Consider the following 23221-nt stretch of genomic DNA (forward strand, 5'->3'; position numbering starts at 1 on the left):
TGCCTACTTTTATGGCCTCAGAAACGCCTTTCTGGGGCTATAGAGAAGCAATAGAATAGAATTCATAACTATGATTTCCATGGTAATATTCTGTTTCAGAAGAAGATACAAATAAATGGCTGATTTTCTGTCTAGCTGTGTAATAGGATGGCAATCTTTTTACTTGGGTTTTCTGCTTAAAAAATGGATATAACTTGAACATCATCTTTCTTTGTGTGAATGAAAATAATTTACAGCATAAGTACTTTGTAAGTGCATAATATTCTGCAAATGCTCAATAATTAACAGAACAGCTCGTTTTAAAATATAAATCAAGTATGCTAGGGGAGGAAAAATTCCAGGAGGGAAACCAGGCAAAGTGCCACTCTCTTAGAGCTCTAGGCAGATACTCTAGCTGTGGTGAGGTTGAGTGGCTTTCTTTATCAACTCCTCCATGAAGTATTATGAGCCCATCCGTAGGCACACACCAGATTACCCTCAGAGCTTTTTGTCCTTGCCCAAAGACAAAATCACTAACTTAAAAGAAATAATACACACCTGGTAAGTGTGAGTCATGTTGGAAATGGAATAAGGAACATGATGGTCTTCATAGAGCTTTTGGTTTTGTGGGAAAGGCAAGCAATGAAGTAAGTCTTACTATCTCACAGTGAATTGACATATGGCAGAGGAAGTGCAAAGTGATCAGAGCACATGGTAGGGGCACTGAAGCTCTTCCAGCTTGGAGGTAGAACTAGCTAGGGAAAGCTTAACAAGGAAGTGCCTTGTGGTGGCTCGCTGCTATTGAATGGAAATTTAGGCTAGGAAAGAAGCATAATTCCTAAAGAGGTAATACATGGCTCAAAAAGATTTCCAATAGGATTATTTTATAATTTTAATTTATTCTGTTTATATCATTTGTTGACTGTTGTCTCCAATTTTTATTTTTTCACATGCCATCCTTCCCTGATTTGCAGATTTTAGGGTTTTCTTATTGTATAATAAACTCTTGAATTTAGCTTCCACAGTTCTCCACCATCTGACACTAAATAACTGATAAATCTTAAAATTCAGTCTGAAGGAAACACCCTCTAGACATGGAAGTATTTGAACTTTCCTTTTTTTAAAAAAATAGTTTATTTATTTATTTTGAGAGAGAGACTAGGGGACAGAGAGAGAGGGAGAGAGAATCCCAAGCAGGTTCCCCGCTGTCAGCACAGAACCTGACACGGGGGCTCGATCTCACGAACCATGACCTGAATCGAAATCCAGAGTCTAACACTTAACTGACTGAACCATCCAGGTGTCCAGAGCTTTCTTATATGTGAATTTTGGTCTTCACGTATCTTGCCTGTGTAAATAATTTTAGACAAACATAACCCGTATCTCATCTACTTCACAAATCTCTGATTACACTCCTTGGACAGAGGCTGTCTGTCAAGAAAAAAAGAATATTGTCTACAATGTTAATGTTTTCCTTACTCTATATTCTCTTTTTTTGAGATTTCACTCACAGAAAACATTCAAATTATAGAATTAGTTAATCTGAAAAGAAAGCACAACTGCTTCAAAAATAAGTGATAGTTACTTATATGTCATAATTCTATTTTGAACTCATGAGTCTTAATGCTACAAAGTTCAAACATATTCTTTACCTCTGCTATGCTCAAATATTGGGTAACTCTGAAAAATACAACACATTTATTTTATATCATGAAAGTTCTGGTTCAAAATTATAATTTTCTGTGTAGTATTTGTTTTTGGTTCTTCAACTAGATTTTAATAAACCCTATGAAATAAGGACCTTACTTCCTTCACTTTTTCCTTGCTTTTACTCTATGAAATGCATGTCTTTCAGATTATTTATTATCTTAAAAGTAATAAATATGGCTTGGAAAGCCTCAAGATGATTCATTCAATTCTATAATGAAATCTGTGTGTGTGTGTGTGTGTGTATGTATGTATGTATGTGTGTGTATATACATGTGTATATATACATACATATGTATATATATTGTCTACCACATATTCTTTTCTGTGTTAGATTTTAAGAAAATGATAGTGAAAGATAGTACTATAGGTGTTTCTCCAAATAATACTATTAAAGGAAACTGATAAGTGGATGGAAAATTACAACACATTGTAATAAGTTGTGTGAAAGGGCAGTTTGATTATGGAAGCTCATGAGAAGTGACCATATCCATTTTGGGAATCTGGGAAAGCTTTCTGAAAGAGTGCATGTAAGCTGAGACTTGAAGGATGAGTGGGAATTAATCAGACGAGGAAGTGGGGAAAAGAATTGCATGTGTAAAGTCTCCGAGATTAGAGAGACCATGACTTGTTTATGGAACTTGAACAAGTTAAGCCTGAAGTAGCAAGGGATATGGCTGGAGAGGGAGAGAGAGAAGCAGATGAAGAAGAGCATATAAGATATGCTAGTGTTTATATAAAGAACAATGCGGAGAACTTACAGCATTTTAATCAGAGGCATGAAATGTTTAGATTTACCTTTTATAAAGAGCATTAGTTCTGTACAGTGTAGCAAAAATTAGAAGAAAGCAAGACTTGAGTTTTGAGAGTATTGTAATAATTCTGCAATGTACAATGTGATTAGAGCTTACAAAGGAAGTTGGCAATGGGGATAAAGAGAGGTAGTTGGAGTCAAGAAATATTTTAAGAGTAAAATCCATAGATTTTGCTGGTTGTAGGCAATAAAGAAATGAAACAGTCCAATATGACTGGATATTGATTTAAAGCAACCATCTGAATTGTACCATTCACCAATATAGAAACACAGGAAAGAGAAAAGCAGACTTGTGGGAAGAGGAAAACAATAGTTTCAGTACTGAATACGTCAAGTTTCAAGAACTGAAAGGCATCAAAGTAGGTGTATTGTTAATTCTTGGCAAAGTAGTGTTGGCTACCAACATCTAGTAGCAATTTAAAAGAAAATTATTTTAATGTTTATTTAATTTTAAGAGAGAGAGAGACAGAGAGACAGAGAGAGAATAAGAGAGCAAGCATGAGTGGGGGCAGGGCAGAGAGAGATCCGGAGACACAGAATCTGAAGCAGGCTTCAGGCTCTGAGCTGTCAGCAGAGAGCCTGATGCGGGGCTCGAACTCATAAACAGTGAGGTCATGACCTGAGCCGGAGGTGGATGCTTAACCATGACCTGAGCCGGAGGTGGATGCTTAACCAACTGAGCCACCCAGGAGCCCCTCTAGTAGCAATTTCTTATCTTTAAGAAAAAGCTCAGCCCTGGTAAGAATACATTAAACGTGTTTTAACTTTCTAAGTTTAGTCTAAGTGCATACCACCCCTTGACTGATTTTTCTAAAACACATTTCTGATGATGCTACTTGCCATTTCAATATGATTTACATTCAAGGGAAATTGTTGGTGAAAAGAAATTTTTGTTCTGTCACTATTTTGTTCATAGAAGACATTCAAATTTTTAATGATTCATAGTTTTAATTTAATGAAATTTACTTACTAAATATCTAATATACAAAACTATTGAGATGTAGAAGTAAATAGGACAACATAATGATCTTCAATAGATTTTAAATCTATATAGCATTTACTTTAACTTTATTTAACTATGTATCGTAAGCGGTGAAGTAGGAATTATCAAAAGAAAAACTGCACCAGGTTTTGACTGTTTTGAAAATACAGGATCCAATAGAGCCTCAGAAACCCAGGAATGTTAGGAAATTCATAAGGGAATAAAGATTTACCATGTGGGCATTGAAAAGATACTAAAAATATGAAAAAAAAGTAGATTATCATTTATCTAGTGATGAAAGGGTCATTCATTATTTTTGTGAGGGCAATTTCAGGAGGTCAGTAAGGCCCTAAGTCAATTGGGAGAATATCATGGAGAGAAATGGAGAGAGCAACCATAGTTTACATTCACTTGGCTCCAATATAAATGGATGAAGTTGATACATAAAAACTGAAACTAAAGTTATGATTCAGATGTGTGTGTGTGTGTGTGTGTGTGTGTGTGTGTGTGTGAGCATGCACATGCACCTGGGTATGTGTATATACATGGGAATGTATATGTATGTATTTGTAACACTTAAGAAGAGTTGAAACAGCTGGGGTCTCTAGAGAGAGTACAGTGGCAAGTCCTATAAGTTTAAAAAAAGCATTTAGTCTATGAACAAATAATAAAGAAAAATTGCATATATTCAACTATGGCTAATGAAAAATGCATTGCTAGATGGTTAAGTTAAACCAGAAGAGAAGAAAGATTGAGAGGACTGATTAATGATAATGTTTATTATATTGCTTGTGAAGAAGCTTTCCAGAAATGGATGAGAGTCAGGTGAAAGAAGAAGAGTACCATTTTAAGAAGAGAATCCAAAAAAGTTTTGGACAATCTCATAGATGTGCACAGAGAATACACTGGGATTCAGGGCTGCCAGAGCAATCAGGACTTGAGGGAGCAAGGTCCTGGGTAAATGGCAGATACAGCCAAGTGCCCAATGTTCATCAGCCTTCTGTCTTCAGGAATTTGTGGAATTTTTAAGTTCCACAAGATCAGAAGTAAGCAGAGAGCTTCTAACAAGCAGAGAAGAGTTTTTGGAAATTTCAAATTTCCAAGGAGACAAAAAATAAAAATCAGGAATTGTCAAGGAGGAAGGGCATTGCAGAATGACCTAGGTTCTTGGACCTGAAGGACTATGTTCTGGTCACAGTTATGAATTAGAGGAAGAAAATCAACCTTACAAAACCTGGAACCTAACCCTAAGTAAGAGAAAAACAAGAAAAAAATATTAAAAGAGAGAATAAATGGCATAAATGTCACAGCAGTAAAATAAAATTTAGGATTGCCTTTTCAACAGAAATGAAAGAAACAAGAAAACAGTGGAGTGGCATCTTTAAAGTGTTGAGAGAAGACAACTGTGTACTTGAAATTTTATAAACTAGTGAAACTATCCTTCAAAAGTGATATTTTCCCATAAAAAAGGGAGAAATTTAAAATGCAAATTAATTTTTAGACATTGAAAAATACTAAGGGGCATTTTTTAGGTTAAGGAAGATGCTGGAAGATAGAAATACAAATATGCATGAAGAAATGGGGAGCCCCTGAAAGGGCAAACATGTGATTCTATATGAATGAATAATTCACTATACAAAAAATTGCAAAAACTTGTTCTGAAGTCTAAATTATATTAAAAACACAACACTACAGTGTCACAAAATGTGATATAGGTACATGGAGTAAAAGTGTTCCAGAGTCCTAGAAATTTCTGGGAAATGGTAAAAGACATTACTTACATGAGAAGATAATGAGTTAAATATGAATATTGCAATCTCCAGAACAGACTTTTTCAGTATTTTTATCCTAGTGGAAATTTTAAAATAACATACATTAGTATGATCAGTAAGCTGTAGATTAATGATTCAATATTAATTTTCAGTGATCATTTTAATGGAGAATATTTTTCTGTGTTTTTTAGGCTATTATCTTCTCTTTTTGTGTTATTTCTGTCTCATAAAGGATGCAAACTGGATACAAATCAATGATGTAGTTAGAAATAACTTTAGTTTTCACTTTGTTAAAAAAATAATTTTTAACTTTTCCAAGAAGGTCTATACAAGGTATGCCAAACCTAATAAGATAAGGTATGTGGTTTATGGTATGCATAAGAATAGTTTTTCATCTTATTTAAAAATAAAAATAATTTTTAGTTAATCTTTTTTTAGAAATAAAATAGTTAATTTTAGCTTACTTTTCTTAATCTTTTTCATAAATGTTAAATATATAGTTTTATAAGTTCTCTATAGTTTATAAAATTCTATATTTTATAAACACAAATGTGTGTAGATATACGTATACATATACAAACACACACAAAAGGCTGACTAAAACATTTAAACCCAAGATACAAAATCTCTATAAATATCAAGCTGGACAAATACACACACACACACACACACACACGCACACACACAGAAAACAATTCTTAAGCACAGCATAGTAAAACACACTTAAAGGCAAAGACAAGGAAAAAATACTGTTAGCAAAGACAGAAAAGACATTGATGTGCATTTCTTGTAGGTATCACGTACTCAGATTTTGTCTTTTCACCAGTCTTACAATGTCTGCCTTTTCAATGGGCTTTTAATGTTGTTTATATTTAATGGGATTAGTGATATGGTTAGATTTTAATCTATCTTGTTATTTCTTTTCTTTTTGTCCCATCTGTTCTTTGTTATTCCCTTGTTTACTGTCTTCTTTCGCATTAATTGTCTTTTGTGATTTATTTGATCTCCTTTTGGTTCATTTTAGTGGACCAATATTTTAGTGTTTGTGTGTACTGAAAAGTCACTCAAGTAACAGAACAGTTATAACACTGCTTGTGATATTTGGGTGATTGCGGTAATATTAATAGTACATATCTTTAACTGATCACGTTCTACCTCCAAGTAGTATTATACTACTTCATGTATAGTAAAAGGATTTTAAAATAATATATTTTATTTACACTTTCTTGGCCTTTGTGTTGCTGTTGTCATGGATTTTATATCTACATATATTGTTAAGTCCCCACATGTATCATTCTTATTTTTTATTCAGTCAACTATCATTGAAAGAGATTTAAATAGTAAAAAGTATTTACATTTATCTACATAGTTACTGTTTGTCACGGCCTTATATTTTAGGGTGTGTGTTACCTAGTTTTCAGTCTGGTATTATTTTGCTTCTGCTTGAACACCCACCTTGAATGTTTCTTACAGTGCTGATCGGTGATGAAAAGCTCTTTCAAATGTTATATATCTGAAAAAGGCATTATTTCACTTTCATATTTGGAAGACGTTTTGGTTAAAAAATTATAGCCCAAACCTTCCCTTCCCCCTTCCTCACCCCAAACTATTTAAAGATGTGGCTCCATTGTCTCTTTGCTTTCTTTGTTTCTGACAAGACTTAGGTTGCCATTCTTATCTTTGTTTCTCTGTATATTAGATGTTATTTCGCTCGGGCTGCTTACACAATTTACTCTTTATCACTGGGTTTAAGCAATTTGATTATGATGAGTCTTGTATAGTTTTCTTTGTCTTTAATGTGTTCGGGATTAGGTGAACATCTTAGATTCATGATATAATTTTCATCACATTTGGAAAAAATTCAGTCGTTATTACTGTATTAATTGTATCATTTCAGCCCCAACACCTCACACCTTTCAGGGATTCCAATTACATGTCATTTATCTGCTTGAAGTTTCAGCCTAGAAATTTTCTCCAAGCAGTAAGGGCAATAGTACAGACCATCTCCCTTTTCCGCCATCTTTTAACACTCACTCTCCTTTTTGACCTGCATTCCAGTGTTTTAAGTACCATTACTTCACATATTTTGTCTGTATTTTTAGTTGTTTCACATGAGAGAGTAAATCCAGTCCCCGTTATACCATCTTTACCAGAAATAGAAGTCTCCAGAATGTCACTTGAATTTCTAGTGAGAAAAATATATTGGATGATTTTATAAGCCCCTAAGTGAATTTTCTTCTTGAAGGCAGATATATGTTAAACAAAATGATAACATTGTTTTTTGATGAGCATGAATGCATAGCAAGAGAAAATTCCTATAAATTTAAAATGCATAAAGACTTAAAAAATGTAAGCATCTTATTACTCAAAGAAAAGAAATAGAAAACAAGAGAAAACTACATGACACTTAATTACATATATAATCAAAGAAAGCATCTGATTAATATAGAAATCTGAAAAGTTTGAAATTGATTTGTTTTCAGTCCTCTTATGTGTATTATCACAGAAACAAGTACAATGTTGTATATATGTATGATGAAACTGTGTAAAGTAGTAAAAATGAATGGATAATATCTATATGAATATGGATTATAATAATGATACTTTCAGAAATAAATCTTTGTTTAGGCAAAATATACAAAGCAGAATCAGGAAGACTTAGAAACAGTGCATCATATGGCTAGTGAGTTGTAGATTTTGTGGTGGGCTTAGGAAATTCTTATTTGATGGCTTTATTTCCTCAAGAGTAAATGAGAAAAATTTATCAAATAAAGTGAATTGTAAGGGTTTGGGGAGTATGAGAACAAGGGAGTTGTCTTATGTCTGTCTTGGGCAGTGGAAGGTACATTTCTATGAAATTGGAGAGTTGACAGGTAGCACTGAGTGGCATATTCGTGTGATTTTTCTCCATCCATATTCAGCTGTTTACAGAGTGCCTAATATTGGGTTTCACTAACTCTAGGGTTCTGTCAGATGACGGAACAGATGGTGAGAGAGATAATAGAATAAGGAGTGCTACATTCTAGCAGGAAAAAAAATCTATGGAGTTAAGTAATGTGAGCTTTCAGTGATATATTTATCAGAATGGGGAAAGTAACATTTTGCAGATCAGGATTTGTGACATAGTGGACTTACAATAATGGATGGATTGCCTCTGCAGATGTTGAGTTTGCCATGACTCATGATGGAACTAGGGCTAAGGATCCAGACAGTTTACCAAGTAGTGAAGTCTTCAGTAAATTGGGGAACTTAAGGAACAATGAGATTTTGAGTGTTATACACTTATCACAGATGCTTCAAAGGATCTATAGGTTTTTGAAAGATAAAGGTGAACTGTGTTGTAAAAGCATGGAGTAGAGGGTACAAACTAAGGGCCTGTCTGATGGGTGGCATGGATAAGACTCATTGGGGCTGTGAGCACAACAGAGAAATGACATAGAATCGACCTAGCAGGCAGAAAGATCGCTGACATTTCACCTCACCAACCCCCCTCACCCCCCTGCCAAACTTCTACAGAAAGCCTACATATTTATTATGCTGAGAAAGCAGAACTTTTCCAATTTGGTCAGCAGACTTCAGTACAGGGTGACAGCATGGATCCTCAACAGTAAGCAGAAACAGGAATATTTTCATAGATGCCAGTATCTGTACTTAGGGACTAGATCAACTGGCAAAACTCTGGAAAACCAAAAAAGGATCAGAAGTCAGGATCTGGATTAGGAGACAACTTTAATGTCTTTTTTGAAAAAGGATCCACCTGTTAGGTATATTCTAGGAAAAATACTGGAGACAGGTTAATGAAGTAATCCAGAAAAGATTAGACATTTTCTCAAAAACAACTGTTTAATACTGAAAGAGGCTTTTTTTTTTTTTTAGCCAGAAAAAAATGTCTCAACTTTATACCTCTCCTCTCTTCTACACCTTCTCGCCAGGCAGTATAATAGCTTTTCAAAAAGTTTAAATTCAATTTAGAAAATTTGGAAGCCATATATAAAATAGTATGAACATATGTTATTTATCCAACTCAAATTACACACACACACACACACACACACACACACACACACACACATACACACACACAGACACACAAGAAAATAGGGTCTCTTTCTCTCTTCCTCCTTTTTTTTAAAATTCATCACTGTATTGTAGCTACTTAAAATAGCAATGATACAAGCTAGATTAAATATTTTTTATTTAAATGAATATACACATGAATTGAATATATGATAAGAGAAACATCAGAAAAGAAAATAATGATAAGAAAATAATCAGAGCTATAAAGGAAATTAAGAGAATCTTAAGAAACTATTTTGTTATAGTCTATGGTAATATATTTCTCTACCAGGATGATTTTATGAGAAAATTGAAATTTTCAAAACTTAGATCTTGAGACTTAAAACCTATAGAGACAAATCATATAAGAACAGAAAAAACACTCTCATAGAGCTACTACCCCCACCTACCTAAATATCACTCCAAGATGATTTACAGATGATTTCTACCAAAACTCAAAGTAACATGCAATTCTTTTGCTATTTAAAATCTTCCAGATGTAAGTAAATGAACCTTTAACGTTCTTTAATAAAGCCAGCAAAACACTGATAAGACAAACTGGCAAAAATAACTGAAAAGGAATGTAACAGACTAGTAAATGTCAATAAAATATCCTTAAATATTAGCAAATGGAATTTAGCTAAACATTGCTAAACATATAATAAAACACAATCAACTGAGATCTCTAGCAGGAATGCAAAGATGGTTGAAAAAATTGTGTTATAATTTAAAATATGAAAGAAGAATTATATTCTTTTCCAAAGGTGCTGAAAAATTTTCATTTGTTGTTTAAAATAATCCTTAACAAAATGCATAAATGGACAATGTTTTAACATGTAAATCATATGCATTTCAACCTCTAAGCCAGAATCATAACTAACATGGTCGCATAAGGAACATTTCTATTGGATGCAAGAACCACATAGTTATTCAAATTACTGTTATTATTTTTAACATTATGCTGGGAGTCCTAGTCAGGATAATTGGAAAAGAGAAAAAAATATTAAATGTCTGTAGTTCAGAAATGGAAATAAACTGGCACACTGGACTGGGACTCTAAGATGAGTTTTGTTCTGGTTCCAGTGGTGTGCAATCAAGGCAAAGTTCCTTTTTTTTCAGAGCTAATGTCTTATTTATATAACAAGGTGATTAGGAGAGAAAAGAGTGGGGTACACTTCTGAAACAACAAAGTTGTGTTCCTCTTGTTTCTTACAAGTAGCCAAGATTCCTCTACCAGCCTCCCTCTTACTCCATTTGAAAACCAGTACTTAATAAATAGCGTATCTACTGTCTTTATGTTATTTTACTGTTTGATATTTGTATCTTAATAAAAATGGATCTGAAATGGTAGTGCTAGTTAGAGAAGTCAGCTATTCTTTGACATCAGTCTTAAGACATTTTCTTGTCTATTTGTGGAGGCAAATTTGCATTCCGGGGCACATTCCCAGGAGGGATAAGTCAAGGAGTAGTGATGAAAGGAGAAAATTGCCTAGGCAGCTAGACTGGCTTATGCAATTCTAATGGCAATAAAAACAATCTATTTTTTAAGAAGAAATTGTAGAGGGCACTGTCATATTCAAGAAAACTTTAAAAAGAGGTTCTGTTGGAAGGTTAAAAAAATGATGATTTTTTCAATATAATTTGTTTAACATTTTATAACTTTTTATTTAAAAATAAAGTCATATGTTTTGAATACAGTCAGTGTGGGCATTTGGGAGCTAGTGTTCGCAAAGCTATTTAGATGCGTTTTAAATGTGAAAGAAAAAAATAGATAAACTCAAGTTTGTTGAACTTTAGGCAGGGAGATTAATTATTTTTCACTTTCAATTTAATAGAAACACCTGATTTGTTGTTTCGTTTTGCTTCCAGAATGTAATTTATCTTGCACCAAAGAGAGCCAACAGTGAATCCAAATCAGACAAAGAATGTAGAAAACGTGGTTTTATACCTAAATACCACTAAAATGGTGGCAAGAATACAGAAAAAAATCATAAACCTATAAGGCAAAAGAGAATGGGTGGAGGAGAGGGGGACAGAAAATAGCAGATAATGGAGATCAGTGTGATATTTTTAAACGTAGGTAAATGGACAAGTGGCAACTTACTAAGCACACCAGAGAAATCTGAAAGCTTAGTTCACATTCTGTGGTGGATATCAATCAAGAAATGATCCTATTTATCCCAAAGACTCTAGGGTTTGACAACAGTGGGCATATTAGAGTATGGAATACAATGGTGGTAGGATAGAAACAAAGAATGTTGAAAGTTGGTAATACAAAGCAATCAGGTGACTTGTTCTATTTCCCACTCTAAATAACTGATAGCATACTTCTTCCTCCACTTTAGTAGAGGTCTGAGTGTTTATTCTTTTTAGAGAACTAACCAGAGGAACTCTGAATTTAGGGACAGCAGATACTGTTGAGGATGGTGGTACTGTAGTCAAGTCCCAGTTTTACATTTCCTAGCAGAAGATTTCTCTGTGGAAACTGGCAGAATGGAAAGAAAAGCTATTAAAATATTAGTCTCTATTTAGCAATCCCATATACACTGAGACCCTTCAGCTAGTAAGCTCCCCTCACCTAGCATGAGATTCTAGTTGACTTTATATATACTGCATAGGGTAGCCTGTGACCACCAGATGTTTGAGAAAATCTTTTACATGAAAGACACCAAAACACTGACTCAGACGAGGCTGAGTCAATTCAGGAAGTTGAAAAAAATATAACCAATACTCACAAGATCCATAGATAAGAGACTATAATGTTATCTCTGATTTAAAAACAGTATACAATGTAAAAGGAGTATCAGAGAACAGGAAAGAGCTTTTGGCAATAAAATGGGATAATAGAAATTTAAAATGTAGGTATATAAGGTTTAGAATATAAAGTTGAATAAATCATTCTGGAAAGAAAATAAAGGTCAAAGAGATAGAAAACTGGAGTATATGTAGTTATTTGGTTTACAAAAAAGGGCATCAGTGCAAATCCACTTCTAAAAAAATGGCCTTCATAAATGATGCTTCTCAGTCGGTTATCCAAATGGAAAAAAATCTTGACCTCTGCTGTACACTGTACACCCAAATTGATTTGAGATGGATCATGGCCCTGAATGTGAGCAGTAAAATATAACAGTTTAGGGGAAAAAACTTAGGAGAATACTTTCATAACTGGATAATCCAAGATTTTTTTAAGTAGGTACAAAGAGCACCAACCATTAAACTATTAAGAAGTTAAAAATTGAAATGTATTAAAATTAATAACTTTTGTTACGTTTTCAATGTTTTTCACTAAAAGACAGGCACAGTGAAGTTTATACTAGCTTTCTTCTTAATAGTCCAAGACTAGAAATAACTTAAATGTCCAACAATAGTTGAATGGGTAAATAAAGGGTGGTATAGTCATTATAATCAAGTACAACCCTGAAATAATGAAAATCACTTTATTACATGCAGTATTATTGATGAATCTCACCAACATATGGCTGAGTGAAAGAATTCAGGTACTGAAGAGTACATAATACATAATTTTTAGGCGTGGACATGTGACTTTCTGTGACTGATAAAATGGGAATAGAAATGTTGCAAATTACTTCTGGGTAGGTTTTTTGTTTGTTTTTTTAACAATCAGTGTGTAACTTGCCATGTTACCTCTCCCATACTGCAGTCCTCAGATCTTTGGGAGGTTGCGGACTCTATCAGCCCAGCCTCTGTAAAGACAACATGGAGCTAAGCCCTCAACAGGCCAGTTTATTTCAGGGAGAAGTAAACTCCTGCTGTGTTAAACTACTGATGTTTGGGTTTGCTTTCTAACTGCAATGCAACATAGATCATTTTGATTGATGTCAGGGTACAAGTTTCAGAGGAGAAATGAAAAAGAAGTGATAAAATTTTCATAGAAATAAGGCAAAGCATTTCCCAGAATGAGTTGACTTTAATTTTCAGGTTGAAAGCCTGTCTTGGGGCACCTGGGTGGCTCAGTCGGTTAAGCGTCCGGCTTCAGCTCAGGTCATGAACTCACTGTTTGTGAGTTTGAGCCCCGCATCAGGCTCTGTGCTAACAGTTTGGAGTCTCTTGGGATTCTGTGTCTCCCTCTCTCTATGCCCTTCCCCTGCTCATGCTCTGTCTCTCTCTGTCAAAAATAACTAAGTGTTAAAAAAAAATTAAAAAAGAAAGAAAGCCCGTCTTAGTGTTGAGTAAAACTAATGAATGAAACTCACATAATGCGTTGAGTAAAACTAATGAATGAAACTCACATAATGCATGCTATTTGACATTTTAGAATACTAGAGTAAAGAGACCATCCGAAAAGCTCCCAGAGTGGAATACAAAAGGATCATGGACCAAGAATTAGGAATCAGAATGGGCTTGGACTTCTCAATATCAACTCTGAAATCTAGAAAACAATGAAACACCTTCAAAATTCTACAACAAATTATAATTTAGTTTTATATCCCAGCCAGTCTTTCAGCCTAGTATGAGAGTACAAAAATAAAAATATTTTAAAAGAGGCAAGGTCTCAAAAATATATCTCTAGCCTATCTTTTCTCAGAAAGTTCCTTCAATATGTTTCATTAAAATAATCTAGAAAGAAAAACAAGCAAACAAAAAATAATCTAGAAAGATGACCTAGTATGGTTGAGTAGCCCATAATGCTGTTCCTCTGTATTTCTTCGGAACAGAACTGCTAAAATAAAGATTTAAGTTCCTGGAGTTTTTTGCAGATAGGTGTGGCCATGTGATTAAGTTCTGTTTATGGGATTGAAGTAGAGGTAGTATGCACAGCTTGCAGAAGTGTTTTCAAGTGTTTGAAAGGCTTCTCCTACCTCTTTGTTTTCTGTAGTATATGCATAATAATCAAAGCTCCAGTAGCCATCTTTGATTCTTCCCATGTGTCCTGGGAAATTCAAGCATGGAAAAACAATGAGCTCTGAGGGTCATTCTATACCCTGGAATGTTCTTTCACCTGTGCTAAGTAGAATCACATTTCATTTGATATTTTGTTTTGAGTTTCTGTTTCTCAGATACAAGGAAGATCCTAACTCAAAAAAAAAAAAGTATTCTTTGTAAGGGGATTTTGGACGTAGGAGTGACAGAAGAAATCCTCAGGACTGACAATAAAGAGAAATCTTAGTTTTGGGGGGATGATGTTCTAAATGGGCTATATCTTATTCTTTATTATAGCAAGTCAACATGTAATACGTAAAATGGAAATATTGAGATTTTGCAATATAAAAATGTTATTTGGGGGATAGGAGTTAAAAATACTAGAGGAAACATGTAAGAGTCACAAGTTGCCTCTGGGGAGTGGGAAGCAAATATGCACAGGGTAAAAACAAGTGGCACAGAGGAATGTTATTTTTCAGTACAATGTGTGATGAGCTATTAGATCAATTCAACTCTGTAAATATTACTTTATTATTTACTGTATTTTTAGTGATAAACACTATAAATGATTTTTTTAAAGAAAATGGATACTGAAACACGTGATTTGCATTTTCTACTGTATCTGAATGAGAATGGTAAGAAAGTTCTATTGTTTGTAGTAGTTGACTTACCAGAAGGTGATTTAAAGGAATGGCATTCTTAAATTGAGAGACAAAGGTCAAAGACAAGCAATGCCTTAGCTGTTAAAACGTATATCATGAAGCACAAAGCCTGAACCACATACAGTGGCAGTCCATGGGGAGTGAAGAGGAGTGCCTTTAGTTTGTTTCTGTGACTTATTGCTATGACTTGACACTATTACATTTTGGTTTTTAGCATTTTTAAAGAGGAAGTAATAGTTATGAGAGATGAAGAACTCAGAATTAAGTACTGTAGTTATACACAGAAGGGTAATTTGGTTTTGATGTATTGGCCTGAGCCTGTTAACTAATAATACCAAATTTTAAGTAGCATCTCACCAGTATGAAAAAGAGGTAGCATCATTATTAATGTCTAAACTATAGTGTGTTTCACACAGGATTATGGTAAAGGTCAGGCCATGTTTCTCTGAATTAAAAGCTATTCTGAGCTATCGCATTCCTAATCAACTCAGACCTAAAGGTGCATAGCTCAGTTATAATGAGGCACAATGAATTTAAATAAACTGCAAGATACTGTATAGTGATTTATATGTGCACTGTGGTATCCTTTTAACTCATTAGCAATGAATGATACTATGTGTTTGCAACTGTTTTTTGCTGTATAACTATTTTTTAATCACAATATTTCTTAGTAAAAGTGCCTTATGCTCCCATTTTCTTCTTGTATGTGTAAAGTAAAAGGCAAGGGGTGCTCCTGGCATGTACCCAAACATGAGTCACAGCAGAAAGAAACTGGCAAATATCCACTCAAATAAATTTCATAAATTAACAATTTGTAACTGTGCTCACATGTTTATGGTTTCACAGTATAGAACTGCCATGGGAATTGAGAACAAGAAGGGAAGGTTATATGTATGTTTCTGAATTATACTTGAGACTTACCCTCATAGGGACTTTTAAAAAAAAGAAATCATTGAGCACATTTGAGCGTTTAGTGAGAAACAAAAACAAAACACCAAAATTTAGCCAGAAATATAAAATTAGCAAGAGTCTTATATTTATCATCTTCTATCTATCTTCTTGTGTACATCCAATAATTCTTGTGAGGAAAAAATCCCTATAGTTTGCTCACATAACAAGTTGACATCTATAGGGCTTTAATTTCATTTAGTAAACCTTTTTCTTTTTTCCTAGATTAAGAGAGAATCTTCTGTGTGCATGATCTAACGTTTAAAGATAAAAAAGGAAAGCCTTAGGGGCGCCTGGATGGCTCAGTCAGTTGAGCGTCCAACTTCGGCTCAGGTCATGATCTCACAGCTCGTGAGTTCGATCCCCGTGTTGGGCTCAGTGCTGACAGCTCAGAGCCTGGAGCCTGCTTCTGCTTCTGTATCTCCCTCTCTCTCTGCCCCTAACCCACTGGCATTCTGTCTCTGTCTCTCTCAAAAGTAAATAAACATTAATTTTTTTTTTTAAAAAAGGAGAGCCATAGTATTGATACAATTCTATTTGTGGGTTGCCCAGTCATGTCCACTTTTTGTGGTGATCAAAGGAGACTGGTCAGACATCCTGAGAAATCAGTTTCTTTTAATGCTTATGAATCCTATTCAGATATTACATTCATCCTGAATTATACTCTCCCCACTTGAAATGGAATCACTATTCTTAAAATTGAGTTAATTTTAACCAGGCCTTTGTATTCAGACATTTCTCTCATGGGGTTCAACTGCTTTTGAGTTGCATTATCAGTTACATATCCTTCCCATTTTTTTTTCTTGGTGAGTTTTTAATTCATATCTCTTTGGCCTTTCACTTATTGATTCTACAATAATGTCACAAATGCTGATAACTTTTCCTTAATATCTATTTTGTGTTCTTTCTTTTTGGTAGTAGGACTGAAATTTTACCTAGCTAAATAGCCACCAACAACAAATTCTATTTCTTTGTCTCCCTTGAAGCTATGTATTGTGGAATGAGTCATATCCTCTCAAAATTTGTATGTTGAAGTTCTAACCCCCAATATTTCACAATGTGGCTATATATGGAGATTGGGTTTGTTATAGAAGTAATTAACCTTAAGTGAAATCGTTAGTTTGGGTCCTAGTCCAATATGACTGGTATCCTTATGAGAAAAGGAGACTAGGATAGAGACATGCACAGAGGAAAGACCAAATGAAGGCACTGAAAATGGTGACCATCTGCAGGCCATGGAGAGAGGCCTCAGAAGAAACAAACACTGCTGATACCTGCATCTCTGACTTCTAAACTCCAAATTTGTGAGGAAATAAATTCCTATTGTTTAAGCACTCAGTCTTTGGTACTTGGGTTATAGCAGTTCCAGCAAACTAACACAGTAAGAGTGGCCATGGGATTGAGTTTGGATTACTGGGGTATAAGCAGAGGCCATATTTGCAGTTTCTAGGTCATCTCCCTAAAAGACAAGGTGGAATATGCTGGATTGTCTCTTTTCTCTTTTCACAGGCTAAAACTCGGATGTGTAGGTGATTCTTTTTTGTGTGTTAAAATAAGGTCAACACCTTATTGACCTTATAGATAGAAGGAACTGGCCCTCAAATGACCTTGTGGAAAAGAACCAGCCAGCCAGCCAGGAATGTTCATATCTGGTCTATTCGGTAAGAGATAAGAAAACTTTTATCCTGTTTAAGCCACTGAATTATCTGGGTCTTCATTACTATAGTTTGTCCTTTACCCTAACTAGTAATACATATATGGAGTCAGTATCAGATACAGGATTTCTACTCCATTTCCTCTTTAATTTTCATTTATATTCTATATGTAATGCATAATACAGTTATGCATAGTAAATTATAAACATAAAATAATATCCATATGTATTAATTGCATGTTACATTATCACAAACTACTATTTTCATTACAATTTCCTTTCTATTACAGTTCCAGCAGTAAAATATCTTAAGTACACTTGTCTTTCTTTTCTTTTCTTGGTCATCATCAGGCAATCTTTATGAACTATAATTAAACTTAAGTACATTTTTCAGGAAGATCATCTGAGGGACCAGAGACATCACAGTCATCACTGTAAATCATAAAGATGGTGTCCACCCACAGCCTACCTCAGCTCCTATCCAAGCACTTGTTTGAGGTTGCTCTGATTAAGTCCTATTATTACTATTACTATTACTATTGCCATTATTATTTCACTGAACTGTGAAGCTGGAAGATGTAGCCTTATTTTTTATAGGCTTCTTTAAAAAAAACATGTTTTTAATGTTTATTTATTTTTGAGAGAGAGAGAGAGAGGCAGAACATGAGCAGGAGAGGGGCAGAGAAAGAGGGAGACATAGAATCCGAAGCAGACTCTAGGCTCTGAGATGTCAGCACAGAGCCTGACACAGGGCTCGAACTCACAGACTGTGAGATCATGACCTGAGCCGAAGTCAGATGCTTAAATGACTGGGCTACCCAGGTGCCCCAAGTCTTCTTGATTTTCTACATGTTCATTTCTAATCATGCCATGTGATTTTTTTTTTTTTAATTTGAAAGAGAGAGACAGAGAGAGAGAGAGAAAGACAGAGAGAATGAGTGGGGGAGAAGACCAATGGCAGAGAGAGGGTCTTAAGCAGGTGCCATACTCAGTGTGGAGCTCAACAACGGGGTCTATACCATGACCCTGAGATCACAACCTGTCAAGAGTCCAAATCAAGAGTTGGACCCTTAACTGACTGAGCCACCCAGGTGCCACTGATTTTTTTGTTACAAACATTATTGACCATAATATGCAAGTTTGGTAGAAATAATACCCACCCTTTCTATCTCCTACTAGTTTCCAGACATTCTAGATGATTTCTACTAACTTTAAAGAGCTTTAATCAGCATAGAAGGCGCTTCTTGTTTTTATAGTCAGGAAGTCCAGCTTTTCCTGCCCTAACTTGATATAATCTTGCTGCTCTTTTTTGGGTAGTCTGTTCTGCATTGAATAAGCATGTTTTAACATTCAAAACCTAAGATTTGCAGCTTGGGGAAAGATGATGCCCTCTGAATGAAGTGGTGCATCAAATGCCACTAGTAGACATTTGGAATCTCTTTTCATTGTGATTTATATAAAATAGCTTGCAAGGAAAGCCTGCTCACAAACACGTGTTCAACTGGAGTACTGTTGGGAACTAAAAGATGGATATTTGTTTGCTCTCTCTCAAAAGAAAAGATAAGTTTAGTTTGACTGAATGGTGGTAATTCCATCTCCCCTCTCTTGCATTAAGTGATTAACCCTCTGGAAGTCCGTGATCTGCTTTGAAGTCCCTAGCTTCAAAAGACTCCCCACATGAGATCTATTCACATAAACCTGAGTTCCCCTAAATAGAAAAAAAAACCTTCTGCATTTTACTCAATTTTTTTTCACTTGATGAAATGTCTTTAAGCCTCAATAGGATTTTGAGATTACCATAATTTTTTCTCAGATGCACCACTGGGAGGGTAGAGCTTGAAGGTCCAGGCCCACAGTGTTCTGTTCCTTGGAAATCAGGTAGGAAGGTGATTGGAAATTGTTCTTAGGGCTTTTTCCTTGTCCTGCCATCAGGTTAACTCTCAGGCTAAGAAACAATGAATTGATACTGTAAGGAGGACTTAACATTCCAGAATAAACATCTTTCAATTTTGAACAGAAAATGCAAATTATTTCCTTTTTTTTGACTATCTGAACCCTGGAGAGTGTACTCTATTTGATAATTTCAGATTTAATTAAGTAATTGGGCATAGTTCTCAGTGGAGAAGGGCAAATAAAATACTCTTGGCTTGAGTGATCGCTTTAATAAAGTGAGTTTCTTCCTTTCCATTAACTTTCATTGAAAATAATTCATTTCAAATGAGAGTTGAAATCATCCTGGTCCTAAAACATCTCATAATTGAACACCCAACCAAAAAAAGAAATTAATACAGCAAGACAAAGAAAAAGATGAAGCCTAAATACATACAAGCATTTAGTAGAAAACTAAAAAGTTTGAGCTTCTGATACTGTGTTTGTATTTATATTATTAGTTACCATCAGTATAAATTATATGTTGAGTATTATAATGTGCAGAAATAAAATTATGTAAAAGTTTTAGATTTAGATTTTCTGGAATTAATAATCTAAGGGGGAGTTTCTTTTATACATATATATTCAGGTATGTTGTGGTTGAAAGATTTCAAAATCCACTAGACTCCTAAAATATTTAGAAGCTTCATTCATTCATTTGTTCAGCTAATTTTTCTTGAACAAAAACTGCATTTTGACAGATGGCCTTAAGATTTCCCCTCAGCTTGAATAAATGTCATATAGGTTTCTTCTGGACTATAGTCCCTGGCCTACCCTTCTTTGGACCATTTACTTTAGAAAACTTTCAATTATAAATTCTTTTTCTGCCCCTTTGATATTTAAATCTTCTCTCAGCCTCTTGCCAGTTTTACATCTCAGGAATGTCTTTCTCAAGGACCTGGCAGCCATCTCTTTGACATATAATCATTTAGAAAGATAGTATTCCTATCTTCCAGTCTCTGTAGGAGGGTAGGAACCTAACACTGATCATTGCTAATTTACAGATACAATGCCTAATCGCATTAACCACCCCCCACCCCTGTGACACCTTCCAGTACTTTTCCACCAGCTACTGCATTACTGAGAATCTCTCCCACCTTTTGTTTCAGCACAGTTGAGTTCAGTCTCTCTCCCCTACTGCAATACTTTTTGTGTTTTTTTTTGTTTTTAAGATCTGCCTTCCCTATTTAACTTATCCAGTGCAATTTTTCTTTGATAATTCCAAACCCTATGTTAGTGGGAATAGATGTTTTTGCCCTCAAAGAGCTTACAGACTATTGAAGTTATAACAATACCTTGCTGTAAAGGCTCTTTCAAGGGAAACTTCAAGTACATATTGTAGATCCATTTAATTCACATTTGAGTTTATGTGCAAACTTGAATATTCCACAGGTCCTACAGAATGATGATGCTTATCTGAAAGTTTCTGGAACAAAGCCCATACCAAGTTTACATGTCAAGGCAGGTTTACATGGAGGCAGAAAAGTGGTGTTGATGGAAGGGTAATAAAATGGTATTTCACTTAGAAATAGCTTCACCAGGGTTACTGGATTATTGAATTACCATATGTAGATATGCTACTCTGTATTGTCTGTATTATACTTTCCTCTCATTTTCTTTTCAAATATGATAAGTAAACTGCTAACATCTTAGTATGGAATGATACATAATATAGTTCTCCCTTAGAACATGAGAGACTAGGGTGTCTGGGTGGCTCAGTCAATTAATTGTCTGACTCTTAATTTCGGCTCAAGTCATGATCTCTCGGTTGGTGAGTTTGAGCCCTGTGTGGAGTTCTGTGCTGATGGCAGAGAGCCTGCTTGGGATTCTCTCTCACACACTCTCTCTGCCCCTCCCCTGTTCTCTCTCTGTCTCTCTCCCAAAGTAAATAAATAAACATTAAAAAAAGAAAAGAACATGAGAGACCCTGGATATCCAGGGAACATTGGGAAGTTGGGCTAGAGGGGAGTAGAGGGAAGAGATTTATGAGACTGGTTCTGGGAAGATTTCTGTAGAAACATTAAGGTGCTTTTGAGGTTGTAAAAAATTCAAATAAAACGGTGCTCATAGAAATTAAATGCATTAACGTCATTTGTAAAAATAGAGAATGACTATGGTAAAAAAAAGGTAACTGATTTGGGGTAAGAACTAAAGTTTCAAAAGTATATGATTAAATGTGCTGCTTATCTTGATTTTTTACTTAGGTATATCCAGTTCTTAATGTCTATGGGGACGGTTGTGTTTTGGCTCTTTCTAATGTAGCCTACTAGGTATTTTTCTTTCTGTTCTTCTGTTGGGGAACCTTGTCGAAAAGAAAAGACCACTGATTGATTCATGAGCGGGACCTGGGTACTCTGAGGCTCCTCACCCCCACTCCCTCTCCTAGAAATGTGGGTTCTACTCACCTTTTTTGCTCTCAGGGGCTGCTCCAAGGACATGTCCTTGCATGACTGAACCCAGTTAAGGCCTCTTTATAAACTTTTAAATAAACTTTTGGCAGGTGGGTGTAGGTATACATTTGTCTTGCTGCCACCCAAGACAAACCTTGTATTGAAATTCCCTGTGCTGCAATTTAAAACTGCCACCTCCCAGTCTGGAGTGGCCTGCTTCTTTCTTCGGTCTCTCCTGCCCTGTGAGTACAAGAGCCAGCTTCAGATTTCACCAGGGAAGCTCTGGACAAGGTTGTGAACCTACATCCTCATCTCTTTCTCCCATGAGCTCTATCCAACTTTTATTCCAAAATGAAGCTTTGTATGTGCACTCATATGTTTTTTCCAACTTTACTGAGGTATAATTGACAAATAAAAGTATATTTCAAGGGAACAACACGATGATTTGATCTATGCACACATTGTGAAGAGATTCCCGTAATCTACTAAATTAACACATCCATCACCTCACATAGTTACCTTTTTTCTTCTTTTGACGAGGACGCTAAGTTCTAGTCTCTTAGCAATTTATTTTATAAATGGTAGTATTTTTGTTATACATTAGACCTTCAGAATTAACTCATGTTATAACTGAATGCTTGTACCTTTTTATCAACCTCTCCCCATTTTACCTATCCCTCAGGACTTGCCACCCACTATTCTCTCTGTTTCTGTGAGTTCAACTTCATTTATTTATCTATTTGCTTATTAAATTTCTGTATATAAGTGATACCATGAAGTATTTGTCTTTTTTGGACTTATTTAGCCACATTTATCCATGTCACCACAAATGGCAGTATTTCCCTCTTTTGTAAGGCTAAATAATATTCCACTGTGTGTGTTTGTGTTCCATTTGTTGTATCACATTGTGATACACAAGTGTTCCACATTTTGTATCACATTGTGTGTGTGTGTGTGTGTGTGTGTGTGTGTAGATCTATCTGTCTATCCATCCATTAATCCATCCATCCATCTATATCACATTTTCTTTATCCATTCATCCATTGATGGATGCTTGGGTTGTTTTTCCTTATCTTGGCTGTTGTGAAATAATGTTACAGTGAACATGGGAGTGCAGACATCTCTTTGAGATAATCATTTCCTTTCCTTTGGATATATACCCAGAAGTAGGATGGAGGGATCATATGGTAGTTCTATTTTTAATTTCTTGAGGAATTTCCATACTGTCCAGAAGTGAATTATTTTTAGAGTAATGTAAATATGTGGAATCTGAAGAAATACCATCTGATAAGAACATTAACCTAAGAAGGGATTTTGCATTTGCTGTATGTCAATCTAGAATGCTCTGCCCGCAGGCCTTCATATGGCTAACTTCTTCTTGTCATTCATGTCTCAACTCCCGTCACCTCTTTTGTGAGGCCTTCCCTAGTCACCAAAGATAAAGTAG

General features: G+C 35.1%; 1 long non-coding RNA gene across 1 annotated transcript in view; it reads left to right on the plus strand.

The window, feature by feature from the left end:
* The window catches only part of LOC123379097, a 256416-nt gene that overhangs the window by 195682 nt on the left and 37513 nt on the right, over positions 1–23221 (plus strand). The window contains exon 5 of the long non-coding RNA XR_006583085.1: positions 17311–17462. This is a non-coding gene — a long non-coding RNA (uncharacterized LOC123379097). The remainder of the gene's footprint in view (positions 1–17310; positions 17463–23221) is intronic.

The sequence above is a fragment of the Felis catus genome, chromosome A1 (genome assembly GCF_018350175.1).
Source record: "Felis catus isolate Fca126 chromosome A1, F.catus_Fca126_mat1.0, whole genome shotgun sequence".
NCBI lineage: Eukaryota > Metazoa > Chordata > Mammalia > Carnivora > Felidae > Felis > Felis catus.